The 18,244-nt window shown below is 47.1% G+C and overlaps 1 protein-coding gene across 1 annotated transcript in view; it reads right to left on the bottom strand.

The window, feature by feature from the left end:
* CECR2 (CECR2 histone acetyl-lysine reader) overlaps positions 1-11,708 on the bottom strand; it is a 66,272-nt gene extending 54,564 nt beyond the window's left edge. Inside the window, exon 1 of the mRNA XM_007472318.1 lies at positions 11,617-11,708. The gene's annotated coding sequence lies outside the window, so the exon portion shown is untranslated. The remainder of the gene's footprint in view (positions 1-11,616) is intronic.
* Between the last annotated feature and the right edge of the window lie 6,536 nt (positions 11,709-18,244).

The following is an 18,244-nucleotide window of genomic DNA, read 5'->3' as shown; positions in this document are numbered from 1 at the left end:
AAAAAAAAAAAAAAAAAAAAAAAAAAAAAATCTGGTTCCTTAGTAAACATTTGAAAAGTTGATAAACCTGTAGAAAGAATAGAGGGAGAGAGAGAGAACAAATTCCAACATCAGGAATGAAAGTGGAGAAACCACTGTAGATCCTACAGATAGTTAAGAGAATATCATGAACAGTACTATGGAAATAAATTTAAAAACTTAAATAAAATAGACAAACTCCTTGAAAAATGCCTAAATTACTTACCAAAATTGACTTAAGAAATAGAACACTCAGGAGAAAAGGGAACCCTCCTACACTGTTGGTGGGAATGTAAATTGGTGCAGCCACTATGGAGAACACTTTGGAGGTGCCTCAAAAAACTAAAAACAGAGCTACCACATGATCCAGCAATCCCACTCCTGGGTATATATCCAGACAAAACTGTAATTTGAAAAGATAAATGCACCCCTATGTTTATAGCAGCACTATTGACAACAGCCAAGACACAGAAGCAACCTTCACCCGTTGACAGATGGATGAATGGATAAAAAAGACATGGTACATATACACAATGGAATATTACTCAACCATAAAAAGAGGGTGAAATAATGCCATCTGCAGCAACATGGATGGACCAAGAGATTATCATATCAAGCAAAGTCAGAAAGAGAGACAAATACCGTATGATATCACTTATATGTGGAATCTAAAATATGACACAAATGAACCTATCTACAAAGCAGAAACAGAATCACAGACATAGAGGTCAGACTGGTGGTTGCTACGGGCAGGGGGAGAGGGATGGACTGGGAATTTGGGGTCGACAGATGGAAACTATTACATTTAGAATGGATAAACAACAAGGTCTTACTGTGTAGCACAGGGAACTATATTCAATATCCTGTGATAAACTATCATGGAAAGGAATATGAAAAAGAACGTATATATGTAAAACGGAATCACTTTGCCGTACAGGAGAAATTAACACAACACTATACTTCAACAAAATTTTTTTAAAAAGAAAGAGAACACCCAAATAGCCTTAATCTATTAAAGAAATCAAATCAATAATACTCAATCAAAAACTTGCACACAAAGAAAACTACAAACCCAAAGGCTTTCAGTGGTGAACTGTTTGAAAGAAGTTACACAAACTCGGACTTCCCTGGTGGTGCAGTGGTTAAGAACCCGCCAGCCAATGCAGGGGAAACGGGTTCAATACCTGATCAGGGAAGATCCCACATGCCGCGGAGCAACTTAAGCCCGTGCGCCACAACGACTGAGCCTGGGCTCTAGGGCCCGTAAGCCACAACTACTGAGCCCACGTGCCACAACTACTGAAGCCCGTGCACCTACAGCCCATGCTCCGCAACAAGAGAAGCCACCGCAACGAGAAGCCTGCGTTACTGCAACAAGGAGCAGCCCCCGCTCGCCGCAACTAGAGAAAGCCCACGCACAGCAACAAAGACCCAATGCATCCAAAAATAAATATAAATAAAATTAATTAATTAAAAAAAAAACTATACAAACTCTTTCAGAAACGAGAGAAGGGAACACTTCTCAACCCTTGTGCCAAAACCTGACAAAGATTCATAAGCAAATAAAATTACAGACCAATATTCTTCATAAACACACAAGGAGAAATCCTCAACAAAACAGCAGCAAACTGAATTCAGCAACAGACAAAAGGGACAGCACTTCATCACACTTGAGGGTGAAAAGGCTGAATACTTTCCCCCAAGATCAGGAACAACACGGGAGTTGTGGCCGGCACAGTAATAAGACAAGAGAAGGAAGCTCTTGGAACAGAGAGCCGGAACAGAGGCTGGAACGGAAACAGACTACAGAAACTCCTCAGTCAGCAACAAGACCAATAAACTAAGAAGTGAATTCAGGAAGACTATAGTAACACGGTCAATATAAAAACCTCAATTGTATTTTACATATAATGGCAACAAATAGCTGGAAAATATAAAATACTTAGGCACAAATGGAAAGGTGTACGGTATCTTTACAATGAAACTATACAATATTCCTGAAATTAAAGGAGATAAACAGGGACTTCCCTGGTGGTCCAGTGGTTAAGACTCCACACTCCCAATGCAGGGGCCAGGGTTCAATCCCTGGTCAGGGAACTAGATCCCACACGCCGCAACTAAGACCCAGTGCAGCCAAATCAATAAATAAAAAAAAATTTTTAAATAAAGGAAGATAAACAAGTGGAGAGATACATATCATGGTCAAGGACTGGGAAACTCAACATTGCTCAAAATGTCCATTTTCTGTAGCAGGCCTTTTTTGGGGGGTGGGGGAGTTGACAAGCTGATTTTTAAATTTGTATGAAAAGAACCCAGAATAGTCAAAACATTTAAAAAGCAAAACTAAAATATAAAAAGGTAGAGAACTCACCAATCTCAAGACAATCTGGTACTTGTATAAATATAAGACATACAGATCAATTGGAATAAGGCAGAGTCCAGAAACAGACCGAACATAGATGAAATTCATAAGGAAAAAATGGACATTGACTGACCTTCTTCTACTTCATACCACACACGAATACTAACTCGAAATGCATCATAATGCCAACTGCAAAAAACGCTAAAACTGTAAAACTAAGAGAAAACCTCAAAGAAAATCTCTTGACATTAAGGTATGTCCCGATTTCTTAGGAAAAAACATACTAGAAAAAACTGATAAATTAGACTTCAACAAAATTAAAATTTGCTATTCTTTAAAATACAGTGCCAAACAAATGGAAAGGCAAGCTACACATCAGAAGAAAATAGTCACAGCCCATTATATATCTAGTCATCAGGGAAATGCACATTAAAATCACAATGAGTTTCCACATTACACACAACAGAATCAGTAAAATGAAAAACTGGGTGAAATTAAAATTAACAGATGTCGGGAAAGATATAGAGCAACTGGACTGTTCATGTGTTGCCGGTAGGAGAATAAAGGTCACCGCTGCTTAGAAAACAAGTCAATGTCAATCGTGCTCTCACGCACGACCCAGCGATTCCCGAGAGAAACGAAAAGACATCCACGAAAACATCCGTGCAAGTGTTTACAGCTTCTCTATTCTCAACAGCCCCAAACTGGAGGCAACATACAAGTCTACCAACTAGCAGACAAAAAAACTGTCATATATTTTTGCACTGGAATCCAATGCAGACCCGCTCCCCTAAAAGGAACGAAGAACTGATACAAACAGCAGCGTCAGTGAGTATCACACAGACCCTGTGCTTCCTCAAAGAAGCTGGACACGCAGAGCCCACACTGCATGATCCCAGCCACACACACACGAAATTCTAGAATAAGGCAAAACAATCTGCATCAATAAAAATCAGGTCACTGCGTGGGATGCAGTGGGGTTTTGGGGGTGTGGGGAGGTTAGATTTAGTGCAGAGGGTACTTTCTGAGGAGATGGAAATGTATTATCTTGAGCAGCACGGTGACCGAGTTTGTGTAATTAGAAATAGGAACCTATTTAATTTTCTAAAACAGGGGCAAACTATGGCTCATGGGCCGAAGCTGGCCTGAATGTCTACCTTTAGCCTGTAGGCTAGGAATGTGAAAATCATTCTTTTTTAACGGTTGGAAGAAAAAAAGAAATCAAAAGAATACTATTTTATGACAAGAGAAAATGATATAAAATTCAAATTCCAGATTATGAAAATCTAATAAAACACAGCCACAATCAAGTCACGAAGCACCGCTCTGGCCACTTTTGCACTGGGATGGCAGAGGGGAGTAGTTTAGACCCTGTCACCCACACAAAGCCTAAAATGGTTATTCTCTGGCCCTTCGTAGAAGTCTGCTGACCCCAGTTCTGAGACATGCAAACCACAACATTTAAGACATCGGCAGTAGCCTGGCTCAATATCCACTTCCTACTCCACACACGTACATGTTTCTGGTATTTACTAAAAGCTCAAGACTGTTCTAAGGCTGTCATGAGTGAATTCATTTAATTTCACAATAAATTTAGTAATAGGTATGGTTATCATTCCCATTTTACAGATGAGGCGAGTAATGCACAAAGAGATTAAGGAACTTTCTTAGCTCCACATAACAGGTAAGCCTTAGAACCAAGAAAGGCAAGCATTCATCTGTCCAAAATCCTTTCTTTAGGGTGGGATGAAAATAAAACTTCAGAGAATACCGAGCACAAATTCACTCTAAATGTACGTGGATACCACTGGAGGGACAGAATAGCGATCACTTTAGGCAATTCCTTTCAATGAAAAGTAAAATTCATTGTGATGTTTTCTTGTCTGAGTGATCACTGCGTAGGTGTATTCAGTTTGTACAAATTCACTGAGCTGTATGATTAAGCAATGTCCCCTTTTCTGTGTGTATTATAATATATCGACAAAAACAAGTTTTTAAAGGGCTGAAGCCTGAGCCTCACTTCAGACCAATTAGTTCAACTTGGATCAATCAGACCCCCAAACTTACTTGCCCATTCAGAAATTTTTTTATTTCATGTATACTCAGCTGTTTTTAACACAATTTACAGATTATGTTTTCGACAATGCTCTGACAGCTCACAGGTATGATACGAAAAAGGGTGGAACCACCACTTGCCTCCCTGGCCCAGCGCCGAGCAGCAGGACCAACACCGCCACCCGCTGTGCCCAGGAAAGGGGGACGAGCTCGGAGGGCACCAGGATCCCCCCCACCAAAGGGGGTTGACGGGCCCCCCCACTAACTCTACTTCTGTCCATCTGAGACTCACACTTTCCTTCAAAAGCGAAAAAGTCACAGAAGCAGCTGCCTGTAAACGGAAGGGGAAACTCCTCCTCCCGGTTACAACAGCATCTGAAATTTTATGACATTTATTTAACTAGGGTCACTTTCTTTGTTTTTTTAAAATAAATTAACCTCTCGTTTCAAAAGAAATCATTTAGGAGTAACTGACACAGTGTTGTCATAAGGAAGAAACCAGTGTTAAGAGGCCTGCCATCAGCACTGGGGAAGGTGGGCAGCTCTGCACCGTACCCAGAAGCAGAAGGGCTGGGGAAGACACAGAAGACAGGGTGACACGGTGTCTGCGGGTGTCTGACGAGCCAGCACAGCTTGATGAGACAGACACATTCTGAAATATTAAATGCTATTTGCACCTCTAGCTACACACGTGTGAAAAAGCAAACTGTCCAGAACAGCCCACCCGGCACCCCATCTTAAGGACGCGTTGGGTTTCTGCTCTATACTACTTTAGGCGATGCTTTAAAACTTTATTTATTTATTTATTTTTTTTATTTTTGGTCGCGTCGGGTCTTCGTTGCTGCGTGCGGGCTTTCTCTAGTTGCGGTGAGCGGGGGCTACTCTTTGTTGCAGTGCGCGGGCTCCTCACTGCGGTGGCTTCTCTTGTTGCGGAGCACGGGCTCTAGGCGCGTGGGCTTCAGCAGTTGTGGCACGTGGGCTCACTAGTTGTGGCTCGCGGGCTCTAGAGCACAGACTCAGTAATTGTGGCACGCGGGCTTAGATGCTCCACGGCATGGGGGATCTCGCCCGACCAGGGATTGAACCCGTGTCCCCTGCATTGGCAGGCGGATTCTTAACCACTGTGCCACCAGGGAAGCCCAGAATTTATTTTTTTATACTGCTAAAATCATTAATTTTATGTAAAGACGACAGAAAACAAAGAGTCAGAGTTAGAGACTCAAACTTCAGATTCTATGAGGGATGAAGATCTGGGCTCCTGATCTCTCAATTCTTTGTAGGGATTATTCATCTTCTAACTGGCTACCTAAGTCTCTGGATGTTCCTTCCTGTAAAACAGGACCCGGGTAGCCTTTGAGGGGATCTCCCTCTACCTCTTCTTCATAGCCTCACAAGACGACTGAGGAAATGAAATGTGCCAAAGTGATGGGAGAAGCCTGCATCTAAGCTAAGAATATCCTGTATAACACCCGTTATCTTCAAACTAGTTGTTTTTTTATAGGAGATGTTATCAATGTAAGTACATTTATAGGGGAGGCTAATGGTAAATATGGGAGAAAATTAAACTAGGAACAAGTTAGTTACAGCCATTTACTGAAACAAAAGGGAAAATCAAAAGCTCTTGTTGATAATTCATTTATATAGGATCACATGTGACTATCCAAAAATCAACTGGTTCTTGTCCAAAAGCCTAGGAAAAAAGAGAACTTATGATATGTTGTTAATAACTAAGTACATGTGATTAGATGCAAGCATAAGCCTCACCACCAATATGCAGTTTTCCTCTGGAGAATACAGTCACTATTAACAAACCAAAGCATGTGCAACAGGCCCCCTGGTGTTCACAGCCTTGCATGCTGGGCTCTCCCAAGTGGGGCACAGTCCATCTGGGGCTCGCTCCTGGTCACAAAACTGGGCAGGCGAGGGTACTCCCGCGAGCACACCAGGTCAAGAGAGGAGACACAGCGGGGCCGAGAGGGCCGCACGGAAACAAAGACCTGGGTCCTACAGCTGCCAGGGAGACTCTGCCAGCAGCCTGAAGGACCCTGTGTCCCTCCCCAGCTAGGCCTCCAGACACGCCGAGCGGGGCCCCCGACAAGCCACGGGCAGACCCACAAAACCGACCGATACCAAATGCAGTTTCAGCTCTTCGGCCTGCGAACTGAGCTAAGCAGCCACAGGAAACAAACATACAGCCCTCCCGAGGGCGGGCCTGGGGTGGCCACGGTTCCAGCAGCACGGCCGGGACATCAGATGCCTGACCCACAGAAACTGATGTTTAAAGCTGCTAAGTTTTAGGGTAATTTGTTACATAGCAGTAGGTGACGAATACAGCATGAAACAGGCAGAAGCACAAACACGAAAAGGAAGGGGGATGATAACCTAGAACAACAAGAGAATCAACTTTAAAAAATCAAGGTCAATAAACTGGGCAGATTCAAGATACAAACACAGGAATATGTTAGGAATATATCATATTCTACACTTGGGAGTACTTGTACGGTGTGTGAGTATCACTCAACTCTTAGCAGCAACACAAGTTAAAGTAACCCAGGAACGGATCTGACCTACATGAACAAAGCTACAACTTTTTACTGAGCAACATCAGGACTTTTTTTTTTTTTTTAATAAATTTATTTATTTATTTTTGGCATTGTTGGGTCTTCGTTGCAGTGCGCGGGCTTCTCATCGCAGTGGCTTCTCTTGTTGTGGAGCACGGGCTCTAGGCCTGCGGGCTTCAGTAGCTGTGGTGCAAGGGCTTAGTTGCTCCGCGGCATGTGGGATCTTCCCAGACCAGGGCTCGAACCCATGTCCCCTGCATTGGCAGGCGGATTCTTTTTTTAATTTTTTTTTTTTTGCGGTACGCGGGCCTCTCACTGTCGTGGCCTCTCCCATTGCGGAGCACAGGCTCCGGACGCGCAGGCTCAGTGGCCATTGCTCACGGGCCCAGCCACTCTGTGGCATGTGGGATCTTCCCGGACCGGGGCACGAACCCGTGTCCCTTGCATCGGCAGGCGGACACTGTGCCACCAGGGAAGCCCGGCAAGCGGATTCTTAACCACTGTGCCACCAGGGGAGTCCCACAACATAAGGACTTTAATCAAAATAAGGAGATTCCTTATGGAATATGACAAGATTATATCACTTTCTGGAAGAACTAACAAGCAGGATTAGTTAAGAGCAATGGTATCAGAGCCAAAAGAGACTGGCAGGTAGAGCCAGAAACAGCCGAGTGGATTCTCACGTGTCAAAAACCTGGTAAAATGTCCAATAGACACCACATGCCAACAGCGAAGGGAAGCTCTACTCCATAGATGGTATGAGCCAACTCTAGCTATTCAGACCTTCAACTGCAGCCTGGCCCCCATCCCCACCGTCACACAGAAGGCAGGCGTGCGATACCTGCCCCACAAATTTTAAATGGGGGTTTCTTGTGCTTGATCATCAACCAACACACCCATGGAAGACACGGCCTAAGTATGTAATTCAAGTCCACAAACCACGAATGTGTGCAGTAAGGCTGCAGAGACAGTCTGTCAGGCAGGAGACTCCAGGTCATCACCTTCACCCCCTAACAGGCCTTCATGATGGGCTCGCCTCTGCCCTCAGGCCTGATCTACTCACTCGCCCCTTCCTGGTCCCCCACCCTCCCTGCCCTCAGGATCACACCCCCGAACTCGCTGCTCAGCCTACAAGGCCTACTAGGCTCCTACTCCTGTTGTGCTGTGGCCACAGGATTCCTCGAATGGCTGTGCTTGCCGGAGACAGCAGGGAAAGAAGGTGAGCAGGTGGGCCAAGCAAGCCCCACAGATGCAGAGTGACAACCAGCCTCTGTGTCGAGAGCCACCAGGCAGGCCGGGGCCCTGTTTTCCCTCCAGCTGATGAGTGTCTTAGATGCTTCTAGAAGATACAAGCTGGGTTTCAACATGAAGTCTCATTTTAGATGTTGGCGACGAACCAAAATTTAACACTTGGGGGCCAGTAAGACTTCGGACTTTGCAGCTCAAATGAATCGCATCTCTGAACCACATGGGACCTTCTGCTCTGCAACCCCTAGCCTCTGCTCCAGGGTGTCGAACCCCAGACACCCACCCTCCTACCTGCAACTTCGGGGGGGTCCGTCCTTCCTTCACTCACCCTCTTAATGGGCTCTGTAATATAAGGGCACTGGCTCAGGAAGCACCCCATGACAGCTCGGTCCACGGCCCCTTCTCACACAGGCCACGTGCTCTGTGGATGTCACAGCGCTTGCCATGGCAACTGCACACACTCTGCAGTGGGGCCCAGGACCGAGGGTATCTGCCCTCCAGCACCCTGGCTAGAGCGAGGTGAGGCAAACAGACCCCCTCGGACACTGATGGTCATGGGTGAAATGGAGCAACCCCTGGGGTGAGCGGCCTGGAAATTTATTTTTTGAATCTTAAGTGGGCATTTCTTTTTACGGAGTGACTATACTTACAGAAATTTAAGAGTATGATTCACTAAGGTGTGCAAACTTTTATGTCCAAGGCTATGTAATATAGCATGTTTCTAACAGTTAAAAGCTGGGCACAAATGTTCATCTATTAAATCGGAGTATTAGACAATCCCATTTGAAGAAAAAAGTGGTCATAAGAAAAATTATCATTGTGATGAAATAAATGAAAGATATGAAAAAGTGAAATTATATACACAGTATGACTACAATTGCTTAAAAACCACACAGACTCCCAAGTTACATCTCAAAAAGAAAATGGGAGAAAATATACTAAACCCTTTGTCATGGTGTTTAAGTGGTAAGATGGTACATTTCTTTCTACTCTTTGTTTAGCACGACAGCCTGGACGCCCTGGGGACAGTCAGTACACTCGCGGAGAATGCAGGAGATGACGACTACAGCATGAAACAGGCAGAAGTACAAACACGGAAAGGAAGGGGGATGATCACTCACACACATGCGCGCGCGCACACACACACACACAAACGCCGAGCTCCGCGCTGGATGCAGGAGCAGCTCGTCAACCTCTCATTCACCTTGGTACCACACGTCTACCCCCAGCCCTAACAGGCACCCAGGAATGGATATACTAGAAGAGAAATATTTCAGACACCGTCTTTTTTTTAAATCGTGGCACCCCAGCCTCCTGCCTGCACGGGGAGCCCCGTCCTGTCTCAGTTTCCCGGGAGTTGGCCTCACAGTCCAGCTGTATGGAAACGTAGCAGCAAGAGAATGTCTATCAACTCTACCAAAACAAGGGATGAGGCCTTATCGGGAAGATCCTTTATTTGCTGACAGAGATGAAATCTTGCTCCAAATTTCTACACATCTCAATGTACCAGACAGCTGTGTACTTGGCAGCTATGGTGTGAGGGGGCCCAGAAGCTCCACGCTAGAAATGATTCCAGAGATACGTTCGGTAGATTACTCCTTTCTGCCCGTGGACGCCGCCGAGTAAGCATCGTTGACATCTACCCCCCCGCACTGCCGTCATCTCTAAGTCAGGGTCTCCCAAAGAGCCGCACAGCTGCAGAAGCTCTTCGTCGGAGGTTTGAGCTTTGAAACAAGCGACGCGAGCCTGACGAGGCATTCTGAGCGGTGGGGAGTGCGCACAGACTGTGTGGCGATGAGAGATCCAAGCACCAGGCGCTCCAGAGGCTTCGGGGTTGTCACATACGCCACCGTGGAGGATGTGGGTGCGGCCATGAAGGCAAGGCCACACGAGGTGGATGCGAGAGTTGTGGAACCCAAGAGGGCTGTCTCAAGAGAAGATTCTCAAAGACCTGGTGCCCACTTAACTGTGAAAAAGATTCTTGTTGGTGGCATTAAAGAAGACACTGAAGAACATCATCTAAGAGATTATTTTGAACAGTGTGGGAAAACTGAAGTGACTGAAATCATGACTCATCGAGGCACTGGCAAAAAGAGAGGCTTTGTTTTTGTAACCTTTGATGACCAAGACTCTGTAGACAAGATTGTCATTCAGAAATACCACACTGTGAATGGCCACAACTGTGAAGTAAGGAAAGCCCTATCTGAGCGAGAGATGGCTAATGCCTCATCCAGCCACAGAGGCCGAAGTGGTTCTGGAAACTCTGGTGGTGGTCGTGGAGGGGGTTTTGGTGGGAGCGACAGCTTTGGTCGCAGAGGAGACTTCAGTGGCCAAGGTGGCTTTGGTGGCCTCCGTGGTGGTGGTGGATATGGTGGCAGTGGGGATGGCTATAATGGGTTTGGTAATGAGGGAAGCAATTTTGGAGGTGGTGGAAGCTACAATGATTTTGGCAGTTACAACAATCAATCTTCAAATTTTGGACCCATGAAAGGAGGAAACTTTGGAGGCAGAAGTTCTGGCCCCTATGGTGGTGGAGGCCAACAGTTTGCCAAACCCCAAAACCAAGGTGGCTGTGGTGGTTCCAGCAGCAGCAGTAGCTATGGCAGTGGCAGAAGGTTTTGATTACTGCCAGGAAACAAAGCTTAGCAGGAGAGGAGAGCCAGAGAAGTGACAGGGAAGCTACAGGTTATAACAGATCTATGAACTCAGCCAAGCACAGTGGTGGCAGGGCCTAGCTGCTACAAAGAAGACATGTTTTAGACAATACTCATGTGTATGGGCAAAAAAACTCGAGGACTGTTATCTGTGACTAATTGTATAACAGGTTATTTTAGTTTCTGCTCTGTAGAAAGTGTAAAGCATTCCAGCAAAGGGTTTAATGTAGATTTTTTTTTTTTTGCACCCATGCTGTTGACTGCTAAATGTAATAGTCTGATCATGACGCTGAATAAATATGTCTTTAAAAAAAAAGAAATGATGCCACTGTTCACGTGAACAGAAGATACATACCCCAGGGGCAGAAATACAGTAAAAATCTAGTTTTAATTTGTTAGGCATCATTTTACCAATACTGAAAACAAAGATCAGAAAGAAAGCCCTACACTGAGAGAACACATTCCACACTCGAATATGGTAGCTGGTGGACCCAACAGTAAGGGATATAGATTTCTGAGAGTGAAATAAAGTCAAGAATTACAATAAAATGAAAACTCAGCTGCAGAAGGAGCCAAACACGGGACCTGGGAACCGTGTGTAAATACTGTTACGTCTTGGCCGGTGATCTGCTCTGGTTTATTCCAGGAGACACGGAACATCACTAGGACTGGTTAATTCCTTCCCTCCGCCAGAAACAGTAAGATTGCGGTTACTCACGTGATATCCCTTCGCTGATAGCAGCCCTGAAGTAGGCAGGCGATCAGGTCGCTGATAAACTCCACGTCATCTCTGTGAAGAGCTGCTTCTAACTCCTGAGGAGGAGAAGGGAGAGGGACTGAGAGCTCAGACACGGATGCAGATTTCCTAACAGCCAGCAGCGTGTCCCTTCCAGGTCGCCACCACACCACCACTGCGGTCACCGTCACGGGCCAACTGCCCTCCTTCTTGGTTTTCCAAGAGTTTACTCCCCCACTGCTCCTTCCCAAGCTCCATTCCTTTCACCTGCACACACAGACACCTCTTTTTACAAGTCAGTGCCAGCACAGTCATAAAAGAGCTTAACTTATATTAATATACTGTTTTGCTTTCTATTATTTTGCAAGAGTGTAAAGGAGCAAATATGTAATTACTCAGAAAGTATTCATTTATTGAAGAGTTTCAACAGGCAAGCCAACTACAACAGCTTTCCAGAGCCACGCTACCTTGAGAAGCGGCACTAGGAAGTGAGCAATCTGTGGTCCCCACAGGCCCAGGGAGGAGGCTGCCAGCGCCAAGGCCGAGCTGACATCACGTGAAGGGAAGTGAGGCGATGCCGTGCTAAGGGGCTAACCCCAGGGGAGGTGCACGTGCTGTCCTTGGGGTTTAGGCAGAGATGCCAAAGATTTAGCTTGACTTCGCACATACCCTGAACAAAGGTTCGATGAGGAGCTACAGGGACAAAAGGTGACAGTGTGGAATTTTGGGAGATTCTATTCCCTTCTCAAGTTCCCACAGTGAACCAGTGTTTCCTGAGATGATGGAACATGCCCCAATCACCAGCTCCCGGCATGCAGAGAGGGCCCACGTCTGGTCCACCAGGATGCCGTCCACCCACCATGCAAGCCATTTCCCAAGGGTCCACTACGTTTGTGGTGTGGCCGGCTCATAACCAAAATTGCGAGGGTCTTATGAGTGGTTTGGAAAGCATGAGGTGTGCCAAAGATGCAGTTTCTGTTCTGCCCACACCAAGTACCGGGCAGTGTACACAAGAGGTGGGGATCCACTTCTGCTGTAAAAATGGTAAAGGTCTTTTTAAAGCTATTTTAATTGTTCCGTTTATTAGTCTATGTTTAAGTTTCTAAGTTTGTAAACACCCACTCCAAAAACTTCACATGACAAAAAACTGCTAAACACACCAACTGATAGAAGCAAACAAAATACCAACTACCCTGAGAAGGAAGGGGCATAGACGCCTTGAAGGCTCAGGTGAGCAAAACTCAGAATGCAAAGACAAGGCCCAGCGTAAAAACCTTGTGCCTCTGCCCTACATACAAATTTGGTAACGATGAGCATGTCTATCACAATGGCTCTTATTCTTCTATTAGCTTACTAATAATTCCTTTGGGCAGAGCTCTTTTCTACATTCTTCCGACCAAACATAACAAGGATTTGAACTATGTTTGGTCAGAATTCATTTATTCAACAAACATTTCCGGGGCACCCAGCACTTCCTGAGCCCTGGGGAGCTGGAGTCAGCGGGGGTAGTAGACAGGACACAGCACCTCTGGGCACAGAACCGGTGCTGTGGGAGGGACAGGCGCTGCTCCGGGGGCCCAACACCCGGGTTGGGGCTGCACACGGGGCAGGTGGGCCCGGCCCTCCGTGGAGAGGGTGGGACCCGCCCGGCTGCTGCGGCAGAGGGTGGAGATAAGGCCACTGCGGCTCAAGCAACAGCCCAGAGGAGACTCTGAGGGACTTAGCTGAACAAGACAGACAGCAGAAGGGGAGACACGCACATCCAGAGCCCAACAGGAGCACAGGAGGGACAGAGCAAGGGAAGATTCAGGCTCCTACTGAAGCCCAGTCACACTGGGCAAGACCTCAAAGGAAACCGCAGTGAGAGAAGAGGCTGGACCCTTCAAGCACAAAGTCCCAGGCCACCTCGTTCAATAGATTAGTCAGAATTACTGACCCTAGAACCGGAAGGAAAACATCCACAAACCAATGATGGGAATGTGTCATGAACCAAGAATTATGATTATTACAACCTGTGAATCTGAGGTTTATAAAAGGAATGAAGAAACTGTTGCACTGTTTTTGGGAGATTCTATTCCCCAAAGATGCAGAAACTGCATCTTTGGCACACCTCATGCTTTCCAAACCACTCATAAGACCCTCGCAATTTTGGTTATGAGCCGGCCACACCACAAACGTAATGGACCCTTGGGAAATGGCTTGCATGGTGGGTGGACGGCATCCTGGTGGACCAGACCCTCTCTGCATGCCGGGAGCTGGTGATTGGGGCATGTTCCATCATCTCAGGAAACACTGGTTCACTGTGGGAACTTGAGAAGGGAATAGAATCTCCCAAAATTCTGGCCTCAGAACCCAGGCTTCATGGGTGATTCGACCATTGTTTTCTTTTTTAATATTTATTTGTTTATTTGGTTGTGCTGGGTCTTAATTGCGGCATGCATGTGGGATCTAGTTCCCTAACCAGGGATCGAACCCAGGCCCCCTGCATTGGGAGCGCAGAGTCCCATCCACTGCACCACCAGGGAAGTCCCCAACCATTGTTTTCTTAACATTATCAGCAGAAAGTGAAGACTAACACCCCTATCTACATTTGAAAAAATTATTAAATGATCTGTCCTGTCCAGCTCTGGCAGAGAGTCTAAATGGCACTGGTGAAAACCTGTCCCCAGTGAACCTGGGCTTGCCTTTCTGGCACAACCATAATCTAGGTAGCCACTGGGAAGGCGGTTACATACGAGGCTGTGCACCAGAGATGCTGAATCAGCTCTTCCAAGGGGAACTGGACAGGCTTGAAATGTCTCTCAAATGAGTACTGAGAGGAGCTCTGATATTATGAATGCAATCCCACCCCCTGCCTCCCATTTCACCCATGGGATACGGTGACTCACAAACAGTAACTCACAAAATATACAATTGCTTCTCACATGTATTTCTATGATATTATGCTTCATAAATCAGAAGCTACCTAGAAGACAAACCAAAGTAGATGCAAGGCCCCTGGTAACGTGAGGTGCGCTTTTCCCTCTAGCTAGGCAGGGCTTCACCCACACAAGTGGTGGACAGTCCGAGGAAGAAGGCACTGCCTCTGGACAGCCCGCTGTCCTCCCCTGCAGCTGCCACACGGTGACCAGGGCGCCGGGCACAGCCTCGGCACTCACGGCCCTCGGCCTAATGTTACAGAGAGACAGCAGAGGAGAAACAGGAGAGCAATTTCAATCCCGCTGAACAAAAGAAAGTGCCGGCTTATCGGTTAAAATGTTTTCACTTCAATGGATAGAGTTTCAGATTTGTAAGGTGAAAACGTTTTGGAGCTGATCCAGAACAATGTGAATATACTTAACACTCCTGAATTGTGCACTTAAAATGATGGTAAATTTTGTCTTTTACCACAATTTATTATAGGAAGAAAAAACTTTATCACATTAAAAGTTTCCCTGTGCAGGGGTTGTTGTGAAGATTTAAATGAGGCAATGCTTATAAAAGCCAGACCAGCCTGGCACACAGCAAATGCTCTATAGCATGTGAGCACAGCAATTATCTCATCTTCCTTAAGTGGTGGTGTGTAGAAAACAGCAGACTGAAGAGATAGAAAGCGGTCTTTGCAAAATTCAGGTTTCTGAACAACAGAAATTCAAACTCTTAATACATGGCCTGTGTGCGTGAGCCAATAAAACTATCTCCAAATCCAGTTATTCAAAGCCTTACCACATACGCCTTCAGCCGGGAGCCTGAGGCTTAGGCTAAGGCAACAAGAAATAAACACCCTTCAAGCGCCCCACCCCCACTTTCCTCCTCCCCTTTTGTATTTCCTTTTCACTGTGGGCACTGAGCTGTGAGCACAGAAATCTGAACTTTGCCAAGATGCTCTGGGGCAGGGGCGGGGGGGTGGTGGTGATCAGCAAATCAGCCGAGAAGGGACACGAGAAGGGCTCCCGGGCTCCCGCTCTTCAGAGGGGCCGGAGGGAGAACAGGGCTCGCCCTCTGTGCAGCTGGCGGCACAGCTCATTAGGGATGGGCCTGTTCAGCACCGGCACACGGCCCTGCCCTCAGGACCTGGCGGTGGCTGCTGGGGAAAGAGCCCCAGGGTGAGCCAGGAAGGGAAAGGGGGCCCTTAGCCTATGTCGTGGAATCTCTCTCTTCGCCACAAACAGGGAGAGCGTCCAGAAGAGACAGCCAAGTGCAGCACAGGGAACACAACTAACTCCTTCAACGCACGGCCACCACTGAGCACCTGTTCTCAAACGTCACTGCAGGGACCTTCTACTGTTCCATCTGCTCCTGAGGCCCGTACAAGCCTTCTTTAATCTTTTGCGAAAGAAGGTGGTAAAGAGAGAACAACTTTCTTTCCTTCCACTTCCAAGGAAGGATGAAGGTCACAGAGCTGCACCCTCCGGGCACAAAGACCCTGCTGAGTGTACCTAAGGAGGGAAACAGGGCTAAAGGAAAACGGCCGTGTGTGCTGTATGTGATTTCAGAAGGCTACAAATCTATCTCACCTGCACAAGAACCAACTGCAAGGCAGTAGGGGTCACAGTCAAAGACGGGGGCTTCTGTGTGGGCCCCAGAACTGCACTCACACAAAGGAGATGCACAGCAGGCCCTCCGAGGACCATCCCAGCTGCTCTCCATGAGAGACCGCCTAGAGAGCGGGCTCAGCCTCCAGAAGGCCTCCCTGACTCTGGCAGCTGATGCTTCCTAACTTGATATAAATTAATTTAATCCCAAAGGCTGCCCGGGCCAATTCAAACCGTGAGGTATACATCAGCCCAAGCGGGTTACCGCTGAGGATCCCCGAAGTGCTACCCCAACACCCTCCCCGTGGCCGGCAGCTCTGCACCGCGGATTCGCTGCAGACACACCTTCCTCTTGGCAGCCCACAACATGGCTGTCACTGGCTGTGATGCTGGGGAACAACAGAAAGGAAACCACATAGCTTCCCTCAGATAGGACTGCTACCCTAGAATATTAGATTAACTGGAAAATACTAATCAAAGCAATAAACGTGTAAACCTACAAGAAACTGATTTTCTAAAAAGGTATAAATTACCAAAACTGGCTCCAGAAATTTTTTAAAAGGCTCAGAACTTTCATGGATCTTCTCCCACAAGAAAGCCCCTGTGATACACAAATAATTCCTGAGCACTGAAGAGATGGAAGCTTTGCAACACGTCCACAAAGCTGGTGCTGGATGAGCAGGACCCTGCGGCCCCTACAAGCCTCAGACCCAGGTCGGCGTATGGACGTCATCGAAGCGACTGTGCCCCTCGGGCCCCACGGCGCATGGACGTGGCACACCTTCCTAGAAAGCCGTGTTTACTCTGATTGTTTTCATTGTTGCTTGTTGTTGTTTCGAAAGATTTTTTTTAACTGAAACAGCAGACTTCATCAGACAATTTATGCCAAAGCTACTTTGGACGGTAGAGCTCCAGACCCCCAAGGTTAAGCAACCCTACTCCCTGCTCACCACTGGACTGGCTGGAAATTATTTTAGGTAGAGCCAGTGGAATGTGGGTAGAGAAGCAACAGTCAAGGCTGGAGGGTTAATTTGGGTGCGGTTTGCAGGACACAAGATAAGAGAGACCCAGGGTGAGAAGGTCCCAAGCCCAGCCCACAGAAGACGCCAAGGGGCCAAAACCAGGAGGACGTCAGTGAAATGGAAAGGATGGGGTGAAACGGGAGGCGTTTCAGGAGCAGAGAGTCAATGAGATTTTGCAACTAACTGTAGGTAGAGGGCAAAGGACAGGAAATTTGAGGTAACAAGTTTTAATCCTGCGTCTCCCGCCCCCCAACAAAAGATTATGGGATCGCTAAGTGATAAACAAAAAAGCTCAACGGAAGCCAGGTGGGAGGGACAGACGACAAAGTTTAAACTGGGAAACATGCTGGTTGTAGGTATGTGACCACGGCCTGGTCTCCTGAGAGCAGCACAGAAAACTGCATGCATGACTTGGGTGGGTGGGGCCCTCCTGACCTGTCCAGTCAGCTTACCCTCCGTGGTCACGTGACAGTGCGGTTGGGGGGGTGGTGGTCCCCCACAAGCGAACGGTGTCCCTGCATCTGAAGACACGCTCCACGCCAGGCTCTGTGTTTAGTGCTGAGGGTGCCAACACGTCTGGAGACGCCCCCTCCGGGAGCCTCACATCTGGGAAGGGCAGGCAAAACGAGCAGTAGTCCCCATTCCCAGTTGCGGCTACAGACAGCAGTGACTAAGAATGAGCACCTCACGAGCACCTGTGCCGAAAGCCCTCGGGCCTCCGCAGAGGAAGGGCCGGAAAGAGCAGAGAGAAAACCAAAGACAGGAGCCCCTGGGAGCAACCAGGCTAAAGGATGAATGTGTGACTGAAGGTTTGCAGAAATGTCTGCCCATCGAACAACGAGGAGAAATCTGGATGTCATTATAACTGAGAAAATAGTTCTGAATTCTCACTGGGAAAAAGATAAAGAATGTTCTAACCAATCTGCATGCTATCTAAAGATGTCCCTAGGTAAAGAACTGGGCTGTATTGACCCAGCCCCAACCCTGGTGGGGCAGGACCTCTCATCAGGCTGGGGAGAAATCACCCCCTCTTCTGATTCTCAGCTCCCTGACCAGTACGTGGGCCTGGGTGTT

Source organism: Lipotes vexillifer, unplaced genomic scaffold (genome assembly GCF_000442215.2).
Source record: "Lipotes vexillifer unplaced genomic scaffold, Lipotes_vexillifer_v1.1 scaffold395, whole genome shotgun sequence".
In the NCBI taxonomy this organism is placed as follows: Eukaryota; Metazoa; Chordata; class Mammalia; order Artiodactyla; family Lipotidae; genus Lipotes; species Lipotes vexillifer.
This window is presented reverse-complemented; position numbering and strand designations above follow the sequence as displayed.